The following is a 19,896-nucleotide window of genomic DNA, read 5'->3' on the forward strand; positions in this document are numbered from 1 at the left end:
AAGGAAATTACCATCTTTTGAGTGGTGTACCCCCACATGTTTGCCAGGTTTGTTTTTCATGGCATTAAAATGCTCTGCACTTTACCCCTGCTAATCAGTAGTAAAATGCATGTGCCCGACTTTTAAATGGTCAAATACGCATACATCAAACATAATTAACTGATCTATAACCCCTAGTATATGGTGCAAAGTGTACCCACGGCCTATATGTAAATTGTCACTAGTGGACTGCAAGACCTATTCTGCCATTCTCTACAGTAGCAGTGCACACAAGGCTGTAGGACCACCATTGTAGTCTGGCTAAACATTTTCTTAAACTGCAATTCGACCTGCAAAAATAGACCCTTTTGACAAGTCTAAACCTTTCTTTGAAATATTTTTGTCACCCATAAGTAGGCTTCATAGCCTAAAAGGCAGGGTGCCTGGTATTTAAAAGTAGGACATTTAGCAATTATGGGTCTGATTTAAATCTTGTCAGATCTGATCCCGCTGTCACTCTTTCAGTGGTTTCACCATCCGGCTACTTGGCGGTCCTCCAGCTCTATTTAGATGTTAGCAGGTCCATGGACAAAAGACCACCCAAGTGGCGCGGACTCTGCCAGGAATTTTCTACCACATTGGCAGCATCATGGACAGAAGCAGCTGTCGGTGGGAGTGAAGCCGAGATTACTGCCGGGCCAATCACGATTTTTCATCGAGGAAACTGTGGCAGATACCTCCTAGTTTGAGCTGGTGGAATCAAAGAAAATGAGGTAGGAAATTACCTTTTTTTCTGTTATTCGCTTCAGTTTCCATCTTGAACCCAATTGTCCAGCTCCTCGCTTTGTTGCTACTACATGACCACGGTGCTAATGAACTGGGTCCAAGGTGAGCTTCTCTTACACTTGTTTTACTATGAATAATGTGCTAAAAATTGCTTTAGTCTCATGTATTTGTAGATTGCTCTTACATGCATTTTGTATGTGTAATGCATTAGTGTATATTTTACAATTTATAAAGCTAAATTGAACACACCTGTATTGACACTTATATGTTGTTGTTGTGCCTGTGGGTGTGTATTCAATAGGGTGTGTGTGTTATTTGTGTGCTATTCAACCTGTACGAAAAAGGGCATAACACATTACTTACATATATTTTAGAAGCAAACACAACATATATGTGTATTTACACATACATCATTAGTAATTACCAGTCTTCACTCCACGAGGGACTCACTCCAGCAGTAAACTGCTGCTAGGACATTGCCAGCACAACACGGACATCTAAATAGGCTTGGCGCAAACCCACTGACCTGACAGCGATGGAGTACTGTTAGCCAGCAGAGGAGTCCTCCGCAACAATCGTGCACTGCTTACGTGATGAGAAACAGTCTGTCAATGCAGATTGCAGTTCAGCCAGCACACATCTTAGTAAGGAAAGCGGGATACTGTTAGCCTGGTGGAGTATTTGGATACTCTCAAATACTGTGCTTCCAAATTCATTTGGTTGCATCCCCTTGGGCACACCTTGGGTTCCTCTGAATGAAAGGACTCCACAAAATCTTTTGAACGCTTTGTTTGAATTCTTTTACTTGCTTCCATATATAATCTTTATTCTGAAATTTGCAATAATGAATACCAACATAGAACACTCAATGCAAATTTTCCTGATGGAATTGGTATACTTCACTCTGTACCAAAGCTATTTTAAGTATAAGGATGAGTGGTACCTCCAATTAACAGGAACCTCTATGGGGAATTGTGCAGCGCCGGTATATGCCAACCTCTTCATGAAACAATACGAGGAGACACACATTTTTTAAAACCCAGAATGGTATAACAACATGAAATTACTAGTAAGATACACAGAAGATGTCTTCATATTATGGAAGAATTCACAAGAAATGCTACAAGAAGCACTAACAACATTGAATAGTATCGATGAAAGGATACAATTTACTTGGGAAATACAGAAAGACAAAATTAAGTTTTTGGATGTAGAAATCACGCTCACTAACACCAAATTGGAAACTGACCTATTTTGGAAACAAACCGACAGGAACAACACCTTACATTTTACCAGTTTCCACCAAATGTCCTTGAAACAACACCTACCAGTCTCACAGATGATAAGAGCCAAAAGAATAACATCAGATGCAGATAAAGCCATCAACAGAATTAAAGAAATGGGACAGAGACTTCTGGACAGGGGCTATCCACAAAACATAATAGAGAAAGCCAAGCCAACTTGTTAAAAACGACAGAAAAACAAAGTAACACTAGAATGGTAGTGGTTTCGAAATTTTCAACGTCCAGTACAGACTTCAAAAGAATTATCGTGAAACACTGGCCAATTTTAAGCATGGAACCAGACTTTAAATCCCTCTTTACGCAACCACCCATATTTGCCTATACTAGAAGTAACAACATGGGAGAACTATTGAAGACCGACACTCCACAAAGGATAGTAGCTAAAGGAACCAGATCCTTCACCAACTGCAACAACATCATAAGAGGCTGAACTATAACACACCCTATGGAGGGTCACAACATAAAACTAAGGGTATCAGCCACATGTGACACATCCAACGTAATATACCTACTCAAATGCCCATGTGGGAAGGTATACGTAGGAAAGACTGAACGAAAAATGAAAACACGGATCAATGAACACAAGCCAAACATCAGAATACGTAATGAGAAATAATCTGTGGCAACGCATTTCTGTGAACAAAACCATAATATTGCACAACAGAAGTTTTTGGTCTTTGAAGTAATCATAAAGAAAGAAGGCAGAGACAACAACAAATATCTCCTACGCCGGAAGAACTTCTGGATACATAAGTTGAACTCCATGAAACCACATGGGTTAAATGATCGTATGGAACTAGCTTGCTATTTATAACCCGATGTCTGTTCTGAGGTATAATAAGTGGGATTTACCTTTATCCCCAAAAACATGTTGTATATACATAAACACTTTTCATGACAAACATTGAATACTGGGGTCACTTTTTTTCAACACCTTTTTTCAAACCCGTTTTTTCTACCCGTTTTTCTAATTGTCACCCATTTACTTTGGTTCTTAGCTTTTTGTCTTCGGCTTAATATGGCCGCCCGTTATCACACCATAGCGTAGACTCTAACATAGTCCGTTCTCGAGTTCGAATACCAACATATGATAACTTTCGGAGCCATTGAGCGCTCCGGAGACTCATAAACACACGGAAATGCCGGCTGTAACAAACTACACAAACTACAACGCTACAAGCTATTACGAAGGGCGCACGTGTCTTCAGCCTGTAAGTTTATAAACGGGTCCGCAATGCTCATTCTGACATGCGGATCAGAATATTTCACTAAACTTTTCTCCCCATACTTTTTTTACAGGTGAATGTAAAAGAACATTGCATAATACACTGTAAGTGTTACCCGCTCTTTTTTACCATGTTTTCTTCATGATCCGGGCACATTTTAATTTGTGCACGATTCGGGCTTATCACGATCACCTCACCACTGAATGAACATAAGGGGCACGATGGAAACCCAAAACCATCACATACACAATAATTGACACCCCACAGAGACACTGTTTTTTGTGCCACCTGCAAACACCACCAACTGATTCGATCCGCCAAAAAATCAGCATTCAAGGATCGTCTCGACAACAACTCCCACAACAGCAAGGAACTCTTCAACATCGTCAAAGAATTCACCAACCCCACCGCAGCATCTAACGACATCACTCCCTCCCAAGACCTTTGCGATGCACTATCCTCCTTCTTCCACAACAAAATAGCCGACATCCACAACAGCTTCGAGAATACCCCCAGCGATCAACCCTCCCCACCCCCCTCAGATCCTAACCAGCCAACTAACATCCTTAACAACTGGAACCCAATCACCACTGAAGATACCACCCGCCTAATGAACTCAATCCATTCTGGCTCGCCAACAGACCCCTGCCCCCACTACATCTACTCGTACAAGGCTCCCTCAATAGAGAGAGCACCTCTGTGCACAACTAGAAGACCACAGGTCTAATTCCATATGAACCAAAAGTACAAATGTTAATACCATGTGCAGTATTAGTCAGCTGTCACATTTTATTCATGTATAACAGATGAAGATCCATGAATTTATCCACAAACTTAAATTCATTCCAAAGGAAATGAGTTCCAATCATCAAATCATTACGCATCCCATTATGCATCCCAATGCATTTCGGGTCAAGCCCTTCTTCAGGGGAAAGCTCTAAGGAAACAATCCAAAATGAAAACATTTCAATCTCATGTTCTGATAAATAATGATCAATAACATACATCATAAAAAATCCATCGTGATATATCTTCATGCATACAACTGAAATGAACCGAGGGGTGAGAGCCAGTGCCTCCGTCATAGATACGGGTGAAAAACATAATAGGTAAACGTGCTAGTGACAATACAAAGAGACATAGCAATAACATGACCATTATCCCTGAATTAAAGAGAAAGAGTGAAAGTGCTCAAAATAGCCCGCTGTGGTAATGCTCAAATTCCATTCGACAATGCGTGTTACAAACCAATGCTCCGTATGCGCTGAACCACCCTCGTGATATAACGTCTGAAAACTGTGACAACCCAAGATAACGTGGCTAAACGTGGGTCCGGGTGCCGGTACTTACAGGGTGTGGATGATAGAATGACTCTGCAGAGAGTCGCCAAAGCGGTTAGGAGTCCGAGAGGTGGAGGTGAAAGTGTTCAATAAAACAAAAGTACGTCGGAACCAAATCCAAAAAATAAACAAAGGACTAACGACATGTACTGCAAGCACGATAGAACACCACATTGGGGGCCATCTTGGAGTGGCAAACAACGGACAGAAAAGCAAGAATCTATGTAAACGTGCATGAACAATAAGTGCAAAAACGGATAAACGAACAAACATGTAAAAGGAATGCAGGTACAGGGTAAAACAGAGAAGTGAAACATGTTTACAGGTAACATAAAAATTCCATACGGTCATTGAGACCATTCGGTGCCATAGTGGACATAAGGCGGATCCAAAAGTTTTCTCTTTTCAACAGAGTGTTCTTGTTATTGTAGGTAATTTTGACTTGTTCAAGAATTTGAAACTTCAATTGAGCCACACTGTGTCTGTGTTCAAAAAAGTGAGTGGCCACGCTGGATTTCGAATTTTGTGTGCGTATATTGCTTTTATGTTCTAAGATCCGTGCACGAATCTTTCTCTCCGTGTGTCCAATATAGCACTTGCCGCAAGGACATTTGAGCATATAGATGACATTGCTGCTGTTGCATGTGGCGTTCACTTTCAATTTTATCGTGTGCCCTTTCATGGGGTGAGTCGTTTTGTTACCAGGAATACAGTTCCCACAATTACTGCAGTTGTAACAGGGCTTTAAACCATTGTAAATCAGAGGAGAGATCGTTGAGGTTGGGTGGTTCAATAACTCCTTGACGTTGCGACCTCTGGTGAATGCAAACATGGGAGGCTGGTTAAATAGACCATTAAAGTCGGGTTCCATAGCTAGGATGGGCCAGTGTTTCCGTATGATATTTTGAAACTGGTTCGACAATTTAGAATGTTTAGAGACAACCACCATTCTATCAGAGGTTTTTTTTGGTTTGGATTTCAATAGTTGTGCTCTCACACATTTATCAGTTCGCTCCATGGCTAAATCCAAGATGAGTGAGGGATAGCCCCGTGCTTTCAGTCTCTCCATGGTGTTTCTAAGGGCTTGTTTGCATTCCTGTTCTTTGGACACTATACGTTTCACTCTTAAAAGCTGAGCGTAAGGTAAGTTGTTCTTAAGGCTGAGTCGATGAAAACTGCTATAGTGCAATATGGAGTTCCTGTCTGTGGGTTTGCGATAAATCGTCGTATACCAATCAGTGATATCACGATGTACTTCTACGTCCAAGTAATGGACGCATTTCTCGCTGTGTTCCCAGGTGAACTGGATACGTTCATTGATGTTGTTCCAAGATTCCAGAAAGTTGATGAGGGTTTCAGTAGAGCCTGCCCATAGCAAAAAGATGTCATCTATGTACCGGAGGTACAGTTTTCCATGTAGCAGCCAATCGTTTTGGCACAGAATGTGAGACTCTTCAAATACTTGCATGTAGGTGTTAGCGTAACAAGGAGCTGCCGAATTTCCCATGGCAGTCCCGTTCAATTGGAGTACCCATTTGTCTTGTGTCGTAAAGTAGCTATGATATAAAGTATACATAGTCAGTTGCATCAGAAAAACTTTCAAGTCTGGGTCCAAGTCTGATGTGATCAGAGTTTGTTCGATAGCTTCTCGGACTCCTAACCGCTTTGGCGACTCTCTGCAGAGTCATTCTATCATCCACACCCTGTAAGTACCGGCACCCGGACCCACGTTTAGCCACGTTATCTTGGGTTGACACAGTTTTCAGACGTTATATCACGAGGGTGGTTCAGCGCATACGGAGCATTGGTTTGTAACACGCATTGTCGAATGGAATTTGAGCATTACCACAGCGGGCTATTTTGAGCACTTTCACTCTTTCTCTTTAATTCAGGGATAATGGTCATGTTATTGCTATGTCTCTTTGTATTGTCACTAGCACGTTTACCTATTATGTTTTTCACCCGTATCTATGACGGAGGCACTGGCTCTCACCCCTCGGTTCATTTCAGTTGTATGCATGAAGATATATCACGATGGATTTTTTATGATGTATGTTATTGATCATTATTTATCAGAACATGAGATTGAAATGTTTTCATTTTGGATTGTTTCCTTAGAGCTTTCCCCTGAAGAAGGGCTTGACCCGAAATGCATTGGGATGCATAATGGGATGCGTAATGATTTGATGATTGGAACTCATTTCCTTTGGAATGAATTTAAGTTTGTGGATAAATTCATGGATCTTCATCTGTTATACATGAATAAAATGTGACAGCTGACTAATACTGCACATGGTATTAACATTTGTACTTTTGGTTCATATGGAATTAGACCTGTGGTCTTCTAGTTGTGCACAGAGGTGCTCTCTCTATTGAGGGAGCCTTGTACGAGTACCTTGGTTTCCACACTGCTGGAGCAGACAGTGTTTCCTCTTGCTGCACACTTACTGTTCAAAAGACACTACCTGATTTACCTTCAGCTGTGCGAGTTCCCGTATTTTGTTTGTTCATACTGATTTCTGCCTTTGGTTCTCAGCACGCTTTGACTATGAATTTTGACGCGGTCTCTGGCATGACCGACTTGAAGGCGAGTACATTTGCCTTCACAACAGCAGATGCAGATAAGATTTATGGTCTCATCCAAGACGACATCTCGTCCACGGGTAATACCCGAAGTGCGGAGAGCAACATTCGACAATTACTGTATTTGCTAAGGAAACAATCTAATCAAAAACTACACGCAAGTACCTTAATTCGGTACCATCGGGCACAAAGGATCCCCCGGGGCTTGAGAGTCCCGTTGAAACCACTACTATGCAAGAATAATGTCAAATTTGTTGAGCGTTGGTATTCTATCCTCAACAAATGCTCCCTCGACTTGATCCTCTTGATCGTCGAGGAGTTATCTAAGACCTTAGAAGAACTAGCACAAGAAATTACTAGCGTAAAGAAGGAGCTGGATGAAGCCATGCCAATCGAGGAATTCACCAAAATGCTGGAAGACTTACAATCTCAAATTGAAAAACACACTAGGGAGACACAGGAGAGAAAACTTCGGAAGTTTAAAAGAGATACTATAGACTACAAGCTCGGCGAGGTGTACACCTGGGCAGAGGTGTATGCCCACCGACGCCCTAACAAAGTCTATAACCCGTTCTCAGGAAATGAGACTTCTTCTTCTGAGGATGAAAACAGACATCGACCTACCCGAGAGACACCCGATGTAGACCCTCAAACACCAAGCACCTCTACTGAATCTGCGGTTCATTTTTTAGAACCAGGTCAACAACAAAAAGATCCCGGGGGGGAAAAACCCGCCGAGGTAATCGGAAAAAACCAAACAGTAACCAAACCGAAGAGGAACAACCGACGGAAATGAAACCAGACGATAATCTGGTTATCAATATCTCTTCTATCACATTGTCGACCCTGGAAATCAAAACTCTACAAAAAGGTCAATCCTTTGTGCCCACCACCCGGTCTAACACTTTGGAATTAGAAGTCAGTGTTTTTAAACTGGTACGGAATATCCGTTTGAGACATTACTTTGAGAACATTTGCCAAACGCCAAAGCTTGAAGACGATATGCTGAGAGGTCTCCGACCGCACAGTACCTTCCTGGCTCCTCAGAGCCACAAAATCATTGATTCCTTCGAGAACTTAGTTAGACAAGAAATTGCTCATTTACCTTTCCAATCCAATGTGAAACATGGCAACTGGACCAAAAAAGAGAGGGATATTCTTAAGAAACTTGCTGATAACCCCATGATTACTTGTATGAATGCTGATAAAGGTGGAGCACTGGTGGTTATGGATACCACCTTTTACCAACAAAACATTGAGGCTCACATCAATGACTCCAACATATATGACTTTTTACCGGGAGATCCTACCTTAGAGTTTTCAAAAAAACTGATTGAAATTATTAATACAGCCTTTGACAACGGTACCATCGACGACAGGACGAGAAGATATCTCACTCCCGTTAACCCTAAACCTCCTGCTATGTATATGCTTCCTAAGATGCATAAACATCCGACCCAACCTCCATTCCGACCGATTGTGTCTACCAGAGGAAGTATACACGAGAACACTGGTAAATTCCTGGACAGGTATTTACAACCATTTGTTTTGAAATCCCAGTCACATGTACGTGACACTACAGATTTTCTAGTCAAACTGGAACCAATCATGAACTCTCTTAAAAACACTGAGTTGATTATGTGTACGGTGGACGTATGTTCACTTTATACCTCCATCCCCCATGATGGAGGCATGGAAGCTATCGAACAAACTCTGATCACATCAGACTTGGACCCAGACTTGAAAGTTTTTCTGATGCAACTGACTATGTATACTTTATATCATAGCTACTTTACGACACAAGACAAATGGGTACTCCAATTGAACGGGACTGCCATGGGAAATTTGGCAGCTCCTTGTTACGCTAACACCTACATGCAAGTATTTGAAGAGTCTCACATTCTGTGCCAAAACGATTGGCTGCTACATGGAAAACTGTACCTCCGGTACATAGATGACATCTTTTTGCTATGGGCAGGCTCTACTGAAACCCTCATCAACTTTCTGGAATCTTGGAACAACATCAATGAACGTATCCAGTTCACCTGGGAACACAGCGAGAAATGCGTCCATTACTTGGACGTAGAAGTACATCGTGATATCACTGATTGGTATACGACAATTTATCGCAAACCCACAGACAGGAACTCCATATTGCACTATAGCAGTTTTCATCGACTCAGCCTTAAGAACAACTTACCTTACGCTCAGCTTTTAAGAGTGAAACGTATAGTGTCCAAAGAACAGGAATGCAAACAAGCCCTTAGAAACACCATGGAGAGACTGAAAGCACGGGGCTATCCCTCACTCATCTTGGATTTAGCCATGGAGCGAACTGATAAATGTGTGAGAGCACAACTATTGAAATCCAAACCAAAAAAAACCTCTGATAGAATGGTGGTTGTCTCTAAACATTCTAAATTGTCGAACCAGTTTCAAAATATCATACGGAAACACTGGCCCATCCTAGCTATGGAACCCGACTTTAATGGTCTATTTAACCAGCCTCCCATGTTTGCATTCACCAGAGGTCGCAACGTCAAGGAGTTATTGAACCACCCAACCTCAACGATCTCTCCTCTGATTTACAATGGTTTAAAGCCCTGTTACAACTGCAGTAATTGTGGGAACTGTATTCCTGGTAACAAAACGACTCACCCCATGAAAGGGCACACGATAAAATTGAAAGTGAACGCCACATGCAACAGCAGCAATGTCATCTATATGCTCAAATGTCCTTGCGGCAAGTGCTATATTGGACACACGGAGAGAAAGATTCGTGCACGGATCTTAGAACATAAAAGCAATATACGCACACAAAATTCGAAATCCAGCGTGGCCACTCACTTTTTTGAACACAGACACAGTGTGGCTCAATTGAAGTTTCAAATTCTTGAACAAGTCAAAATTACCTACAATAACAAGAACAATCTGTTGAAAAGAGAAAACTTTTGGATCCGCCTTATGTCCACTATGGCACCGAATGGTCTCAATGACCGTATGGAATTTTTATGTTACCTGTAAACATGTTTCACTTCTCTGTTTTACCCTGTACCTGCATTCCTTTTACATGTTTGTTCGTTTATCCGTTTTTGCACTTATTGTTCATGCACGTTTACATAGATTCTTGCTTTTCTGTCCGTTGTTTGCCACTCCAAGATGGCCCCCAATGTGGTGTTCTATCGTGCTTGCAGTACATGTCGTTAGTCCTTTGTTTATTTTTTGGATTTGGTTCCGACGTACTTTTGTTTTATTGAACACTTTCACCTCCACCTCTCGGACTCCTAACCGCTTTGGCGACTCTCTGCAGAGTCATTCTATCATCCACACCCTGTAAGTACCGGCACCCGGACCCACGTTTAGCCACGTTATCTTGGGTTGTCACAGTTTTCAGACGTTATATCACGAGGGTGGTTCAGCGCATACGGAGCATTGGTTTGTAACACGCATTGTCGAATGGAATTTGAGCATTACCACAGCGGGCTATTTTGAGCACTTTCACTCTTTCTCTTTAATTCAGGGATAATGGTCATGTTATTGCTATGTCTCTTTGTATTGTCACTAGCACGTTTACCTATTATGTTTTTCACCCGTATCTATGACGGAGGCACTGGCTCTCACCCCTCGGTTCATTTCAGTTGTATGCATGAAGATATATCACGATGGATTTTTTATGATGTATGTTATTGATCATTATTTATCAGAACATGAGATTGAAATGTTTTCATTTTGGATTGTTTCCTTAGAGCTTTCCCCTGAAGAAGGGCTTGACCCGAAATGCATTGGGATGCATAATGGGATGCGTAATGATTTGATGATTGGAACTCATTTCCTTTGGAATGAATTTAAGTTTGTGGATAAATTCATGGATCTTCATCTGTTATACATGAATAAAATGTGACAGCTGACTAATACTGCACATGGTATTAACATTTGTACTTTTGGTTCATATGGAATTAGACCTGTGGTCTTCTAGTTGTGCACAGAGGTGCTCTCTCTATTGAGGGAGCCTTGTACGAGTACCTTGGTTTCCACACTGCTGGAGCAGACAGTGTTTCCTCTTGCTGCACACTTACTGTTCAAAAGACACTACCTGATTTACCTTCAGCTGTGCGAGTTCCCGTATTTTGTTTGTTCATACTGATTTCTGCCTTTGGTTCTCAGCACGCTTTGACTATGAATTTTGACGCGGTCTCTGGCATGACCGACTTGAAGGCGAGTACATTTGCCTTCACAACAGCAGATGCAGATAAGATTTATGGTCTCATCCAAGACGACATCTCGTCCACGGGTAATACCCGAAGTGCGGAGAGCAACATTCGACAATTACTGTATTTGCTAAGGAAACAATCTAATCAAAAACTACACGCAAGTACCTTAATTCGGTACCATCGGGCACAAAGGATCCCCCGGGGCTTGAGAGTCCCGTTGAAACCACTACTATGCAAGAATAATGTCAAATTTGTTGAGCGTTGGTATTCTATCCTCAACAAATGCTCCCTCGACTTGATCCTCTTGATCGTCGAGGAGTTATCTAAGACCTTAGAAGAACTAGCACAAGAAATTACTAGCGTAAAGAAGGAGCTGGATGAAGCCATGCCAATCGAGGAATTCACCAAAATGCTGGAAGACTTACAATCTCAAATTGAAAAACACACTAGGGAGACACAGGAGAGAAAACTTCGGAAGTTTAAAAGAGATACTATAGACTACAAGCTCGGCGAGGTGTACACCTGGGCAGAGGTGTATGCCCGCCGACGCCCTAACAAAGTCTATAACCCGTTCTCAGGAAATGAGACTTCTTCTTCTGAGGATGAAAACAGACATCGACCTACCCGAGAGACACCCGATGTAGACCCTCAAACACCAAGCACCTCTACTGAATCTGCGGTTCATTTTTTAGAACCAGGTCAACAACAAAAAGATCCCGGGGGGGAAAAACCCGCCGAGGTAATCGGAAAAAACCAAACAGTAACCAAACCGAAGAGGAACAACCGACGGAAATGAAACCAGACGATAATCTGGTTATCAATATCTCTTCTATCACATTGTCGACCCTGGAAATCAAAACTCTACAAAAAGGTCAATCCTTTGTGCCCACCACCCGGTCTAACACTTTGGAATTAGAAGTCAGTGTTTTTAAACTGGTACGGAATATCCGTTTGAGACATTACTTTGAGAACATTTGCCAAACGCCAAAGCTTGAAGACGATATGCTGAGAGGTCTCCGACCGCACAGTACCTTCCTGGCTCCTCAGAGCCACAAAATCATTGATTCCTTCGAGAACTTAGTTAGACAAGAAATTGCTCATTTACCTTTCCAATCCAATGTGAAACATGGCAACTGGACCAAAAAAGAGAGGGATATTCTTAAGAAACTTGCTGATAACCCCATGATTACTTGTATGAATGCCGATAAAGGTGGAGCACTGGTGGTTATGGATACCACCTTTTACCAACAAAACATTGAGGCTCACATCAATGACTCCAACATATATGACTTTTTACCGGGAGATCCTACCTTAGAGTTTTCAAAAAAACTGATTGAAATTATTAATACAGCCTTTGACAACGGTACCATCGACGACAGGACGAGAAGATATCTCACTCCCGTTAACCCTAAACCTCCTGCTATGTATATGCTTCCTAAGATGCATAAACATCCGACCCAACCTCCATTCCGACCGATTGTGTCTACCAGAGGAAGTATACACGAGAACACTGGTAAATTCCTGGACAGGTATTTACAAGCATTTGTTTTGAAATCCCAGTCACATGTACGTGACACTACAGATTTTCTAGTCAAACTGGAACCAACCATGAACTCTCTTAAAAACACTGAGTTGATTATGTGTACGGTGGACGTATGTTCACTTTATACCTCCATCCCCCATGATGGAGGCATGGAAGCTATCGAACAAACTCTGATCACATCAGACTTGGACCCAGACTTGAAAGTTTTTCTGATGCAACTGACTATGTATACTTTATATCATAGCTACTTTACGACACAAGACAAATGGGTACTCCAATTGAACGGGACTGCCATGGGAAATTCGGCAGCTCCTTGTTACGCTAACACCTACATGCAAGTATTTGAAGAGTCTCAAATTCTGTGCCAAAACGATTGGCTGCTACATGGAAAACTGTACCTCCGGTACATAGATGACATCTTTTTGCTATGGGCAGGCTCTACTGAAACCCTCATCAACTTTCTGGAATCTTGGAACAACATCAATGAACGTATCCAGTTCACCTGGGAACACAGCGAGAAATGCGTCCATTACTTGGACGTAGAAGTACATCGTGATATCACTGATTGGTATACGACGATTTATCGCAAACCCACAGACAGGAACTCCATATTGCACTATAGCAGTTTTCATCGACTCAGCCTTCAGAACAACTTACCTTACGCTCAGCTTTTAAGAGTGAAACGTATAGTGTCCAAAGAACAGGAATGCAAACAAGCCCTTAGAAACACCATGGAGAGACTGAAAGCACGGGGCTATCCCTCACTCATCTTGGATTTAGCCATGGAGCGAACTGATAAATGTGTGAGAGCACAACTATTGAAATCCAAACCAAAAAAAACCTCTGATAGAATGGTGGTTGTCTCTAAACATTCTAAATTGTCGAACCAGTTTCAAAATATCATACGGAAACACTGGCCCATCCTAGCTATGGAACCCGACTTTAATGGTCTATTTAACCAGCCTCCCATGTTTGCATTCACCAGAGGTCGCAACGTCAAGGAGTTATTGAACCACCCAACCTCAACGATCTCTCCTCTGATTTACAATGGTTTAAAGCCCTGTTACAACTGCAGTAATTGTGGGAACTGTATTCCTGGTAACAAAACGACTCACCCCATGAAAGGGCACACGATAAAATTGAAAGTGAACGCCACATGCAACAGCAGCAATGTCATCTATATGCTCAAATGTCCTTGCGGCAAGTGCTATATTGGACACACGGAGAGAAAGATTCGTGCACGGATCTTAGAACATAAAAGCAATATACGCACACAAAATTCGAAATCCAGCGTGGCCACTCACTTTTTTTAACACAGACACAGTGTGGCTCAATTGAAGTTTCAAATTCTTGAACAAGTCAAAATTACCTACAATAACAAGAACACTCTGTTGAAAAGAGAAAACTTTTGGATCCGCCTTATGTCCACTATGGCACCGAATGGTCTCAATGACCGTATGGAATTTTTATGTTACCTGTAAACATGTTTCACTTCTCTGTTTTACCCTGTACCTGCATTCCTTTTACATGTTTGTTCGTTTATCCGTTTTTGCACTTATTGTTCATGCACGTTTACATAGATTCTTGCTTTTCTGTCCGTTGTTTGCCACTCCAAGATGGCCCCCAATGTGGTGTTCTATCGTGCTTGCAGTACATGTCGTTAGTCCTTTGTTTATTTTTTGGATTTGGTTCCGACGTATTTTTGTTTTATTGAACACTTTCACCTCCACCTCTCGGACTCCTAACCGCTTTGGCGACTCTCTGCAGAGTCATTCTATCATCAACACCCTGTAAGTACCGGCACCCGGACCCACGTTTAGCCACGTTATCTTGGGTTGTCACAGTTTTCAGACGTTATATCACGAGGGTGGTTCAGCGCATACGGAGCATTGGTTTGTAACACGCATTGTCGAATGGAATTTGAGCATTACCACAGCGGGCTATTTTGAGCACTTTCACTCTTTCTCTTTAATTCAGGGATAATGGTCATGTTATTGCTATGTCTCTTTGTATTGTCACTAGCACGTTTACCTATTATGTTTTTCACCCGTATCTATGACGGAGGCACTGGCTCTCACCCCTCGGTTCATTTCAGTTGTATGCATGAAGATATATCACGATGGATTTTTTATGATGTATGTTATTGATCATTATTTATCAGAACATGAGATTGAAATGTTTTCATTTTGGATTGTTTCCTTAGAGCTTTCCCTTAAGAAGGGCTTGACCCGAAATGCATTGGGATGCATAATGGGATGCGTAATGATTTGATGATTGGAACTCATTTCCTTTGGAATGAATTTAAGTTTGTGGATAAATTCATGGATCTTCATCTGTTATACATGAATAAAATGTGACAGCTGACTAATACTGCACATGGTATTAACATTTGTACTTTTGGTTCATATGGAATTAGACCTGTGGTCTTCTAGTTGTGCACAGAGGTGCTCTCTCTATTGAGGGAGCCTTGTACGAGTACCTTGGTTTCCACACTGCTGGAGCAGACAGTGTTTCCTCTTGCTGCACACTTACTGTTCAAAAGACACTACCTGATTTACCTTCAGCTGTGCGAGTTCCCGTATTTTGTTTGTTCCCACTACATCTACAACAAAGCTGACTCCATCATCGCACCCCATCTCCGTGACATCATCAACTGCTCGTTCAACTCTGCCACTTTTCCAGATAGCTGGAAACACGCCGAACTTAGCGCCCTCCTGAAGAAACTCACAGCAGACCCCTCGGAACTCAAAAACTACAGACCCATATCCCTCCTCCCATTCCCGGCCAAGGTCATTGAGAAAGCCGTCAATAGCAAACTCGCCTCATTCCTCGAATCCAACAACTCCCTCGATCCATCTCAATCTGGGTTTCGAGCCAAACACAGCACCGAAACCGCCCTCATCGCAGCGACTGACGACATCCGAACACTACTTGACAACGGAGAAACTGTGGCCCTCATTCTACTCGACCTCTCCGCCGCTTTCGACACAGTCTGCCACAGCACCCTTATGCAACGCCTCAACAACATCGACATTCAAGGAAAAGCCTTGGACTGGATCATCTCATTCCTCGCTGAGAGAACTCAAAGAGTTCGACTTCCCCATTCAACTCAGAGGCGACTGAAGTCATCTGTGGCGTACCACAAGGATCTTCACTCAGCCCCACCCTTTTCAACGTTTACATGAGTCCTCTCGCCTCCATCGCGCGTCAACACAACCTCAACATCATCTCTTACGCCGACGACACCCAGCTAATCCTGTCCCTCACCAAAGACCCCAAAACAGCCAAAACCAATCTTCACGAAGGCATGAAAGAAGTAGCCGAATGGATGAAACATAGCCGCCTAAAACTCAACTCAGACAAAACCGAAGTACTCATCCTAGGATCCTCCCCCTCTGCCTGGGACGACTCTTGGTGGCCCTCCGCACTGGGCTCAGCACCCACTCCCACAGACCATGCACGTAACCTTGGCTTCATCCTAGACTCCTCTCTCTCGATGTCCAAACAAGTCAACGCAGTCTCATCCTCCTGCTTCAACATACTTTGCATTCTCAAAAAGATCTTCCGTTGGATCCCCCTCGAGACAAGAAAGACTGTCACCCACGCACTGGTCACGAGTCGACTGGATTATGGAAACACCCTCTACGCCGGAATCACAGCAAAATTACAGAAAAAACTCCAACGCATCCAAAACGCATCAGCGAGACTCATTTTAGACGTCCCTCGCCAAGATCACATCTCCGGACACTTAAAAGACCTCCACTGGCTTCCCGTCAACAAAAGAATTACTTTCCGCCTTCTCACCCACGCACACAAAGTTCTCTACAATCTAGGACCCGAATGCCTCAACACTAGACTGTCATTCTACAAACCCACCCGCCAACTAAGATCGTCCAATCAAGGCCTCGCCGCAGTCCCGCGCATCCGAAAATCCACCATGGGCGGCAGATCATTCTCATTCCTTGCTGCCAAGACGTGGAACTCACTCCCCACTCACCTCCGCCTTACTCAAAACAACATCTCCTTCAGAAAAGAACTTAAAACATGGCTTTTCGACAAATAATGATCCCCTCCACAAGCGCCTTGAGACCCTCTGGGTGAGTAGTGCGCTATACAAATGCTCGAACTTGAACTTGAACTTGCATAGATTGTGAAATATGTTATATGGATGTATTAAAAGCAGATTCTATGATTTCGTTTTTGTGGACATGCTCCCCGAAGAAGGGCTCCCTAGCCGGAAATGCATAGGAGCTAACAGAGTGTAAATAAAAATCACAGGATTGGTGATTACCGAATGAATATGAAAAATGAAATGATGGAAATTTCAGAATAAAGATTATATATGGAAGCAAGTAAAATAATTCAAACAAAGTGTTCAAAAGATTTTGAAATTAATTTGGAAGCACAGTATTGAGTTTAAATTCAGACATCACTAGGACGGAAGACGTCACCAGTGGAGCACCCAAGCTACAGATCAATATTAGATCTAAAATAACCGAAATAAAAACTAGAGGCTGTGCACCGACAATATAAAAAGTGAACTACTTGGATACTCTGCCATGGTGGGACAATGGGAGTCTTGCCAAGATCCTAATTGGGCTGTTAATTTTACCCATGTCCTTACTGTAACTATCACCTAAAAGGTATTTTCACTGTAGCAAGACTAACAGTTCCATAGGGAAACACTAGGATGAAATATTCAATTTAATAATGCTATCTTCGGGTAAGAAACCATTAGAAATGGCATTCCTGGACTCTTTATAATATTTATTAAACACCCAATTCAATGGGGAAGCCAGTTTTATAACGAATAACAATAAAAAGGTACTTTTAGAAAGTTACCTTTCCCTGTCCAAAGCCTCTGAAGCCTAATTTGTATTAGCCTCCAACTGCAGACCTCTGAGTGCTTAACCCTGAATGAGGTATGAAAATCTGATCCCAGAGCAGAGATAAAGGCTTGGGTGTAGGGAGGTATTTCTGTTGATCTGGCTGGATGATCATTTATAAAATGCCCAAGAACTTAATTAACTTCAAAGGGGCCTCTCTTGTCTGAGACAGATACCTGATGGCACCTGCCAATACCCCTTCTTTATTCCCCCAGCCAGGCAGGCCTTAAACCCAGTGGGAAGGTAACTGCTCCCAGAACTGGTACTGGTTTGAGGTAACCACAGAGGAGGGTTGTTCCCCCAAATCTTTTGCCTTACTCCTCCTGAATTCATTTTTGTTGGCTTTAGAACTCTACTCACTTTGGCATTGTTAACCAGTGCTAAAGTGCTTTCACTTTCTCCTTTAAACATGGTGAAATTGGCGTATACCCAACTGGCAAATTTAATTTACTTGTAAGTCCTTAGTAAAGTGACCAGGGCCTGTTACTAGTGGGTCTGCAGCACTTATTGTGCCACCCACTTAAGTGGCCATTTAAGCATGCCTCAGACCTGCCATTGCAAACAGTGTGTTCAGTTTTAAAATGCCATTTTGACCTACCAAAATTTAACCTTTTGGCAGGTCCAAACCTTCCTTTTATGTATATTTACCCAAAGGGTGGGCCTTAAACTGCCTATAGTGCAGGGTATAGTGTCTTTTAAAAGTTGGACATGTATTTTTACGTATAACATGCCCTGGTAGTGAAAATATCTTAAAATCGTTTTTCACTACTGCATGGCCTACCTCTCCCATCAAATAGCATTGGGTTTCCTTATTACATTTAATAACTGAACACTTTCAATTTGGGGAGCAGGTTGGAATATCAACTTTGATAGCTAAAGAATTGTAATTTAAAACCATCTTTAATGGTAAAGTCAGATTTTAGGTCACAATTCTGAAATGCCACTTTTAGAAAGTTTTTGGGGCCACATGTCTAGGTGCAGCTGGCAGTGGATCTTTGTGTATTGATCCCAGACAGTGAGGTAAAGGGGAATAGGTGTTGGCAGGGTGGGCCTTCTCTGACATGATGGGAGGGGGGCAGACCCGTCACATACTACAGTTGCACATCGCAAAGGCTCTGGCTCAGCACACTCACAAAGGGTTTGACACAAGTCTTTTGAGCCCCCAGACAAGCTGGAGCCAGGGTAGGGAGTCAGGAATTATCAGATACCTCTGTAGAGGGAGGAATCTAGAAACTCCTCCAGTTTCAAGCTTGGTATTAACCGCATGCGTGCGGGCGGAATTCCGCTCGCACGCTGAGATATGCGAAAGCGCATGTTACGTGACGAGCTGGGCTCGTCATCAGCGTAGCAGGAGGCTACCTCATGACGAGCCCAGCTCGTCATCAGCGTCGAAGGGGTTAAGCATAAACAGTGGACCATCAGACACAACTTTCTAGTACACCTCTGGACCTATGGAAGACTCAGAAGGACTCCTGTGCTGCTCTTCTGCAAGAATGACTGCTACTCTGCTGCCCTGCTCTACTGCTGCCTGAATAAGAAGGACTGGACCTGTATCTTAAACCCAGAACCATCAGAGTGACTCCAAGGGCTAGTTGGTCAGAGCCTCAGAGACAGAAAAGGATCCAACCTCCTTGAACCCTGAACCTGGACTCTTCCTGAGGTGATTCCTGCCCCCCCAGTGGTGCCAATCCAGTCCTGGACCCTTGGAAGTAGGCCTGAAGGTGCTCTGCAGTCCAGCTGTGGTCTTAGCAGACCTACGCAGCTCGACGCATTTCTTTGCAACTCTGCTTCAGAACAACTGCTGTGCGAGGCATCCTCTATGCAGGACCTCACATCCGCCTCAACACAATGTCTTCTTGATGCAAGATTTCGCAGAGCTACATGTAACTTTGTCCTTGTATCCTGCCCGTGCTCCATCATGGTCAGCTGGAATTTGTGACTTTGTCCCGGTTTGGCGGGGCCAGACAACCACAGTTGGTACTTTGTGTTTCTAAGCAGTCGTTTTGCCTAAATCTTTAAAACTGCATATCTATGATTG

This window comes from Lissotriton helveticus, chromosome 2_1 (genome assembly GCF_964261635.1).
Source record: "Lissotriton helveticus chromosome 2_1, aLisHel1.1, whole genome shotgun sequence".
NCBI classification, from domain to species: domain Eukaryota; kingdom Metazoa; phylum Chordata; class Amphibia; order Caudata; family Salamandridae; genus Lissotriton; species Lissotriton helveticus.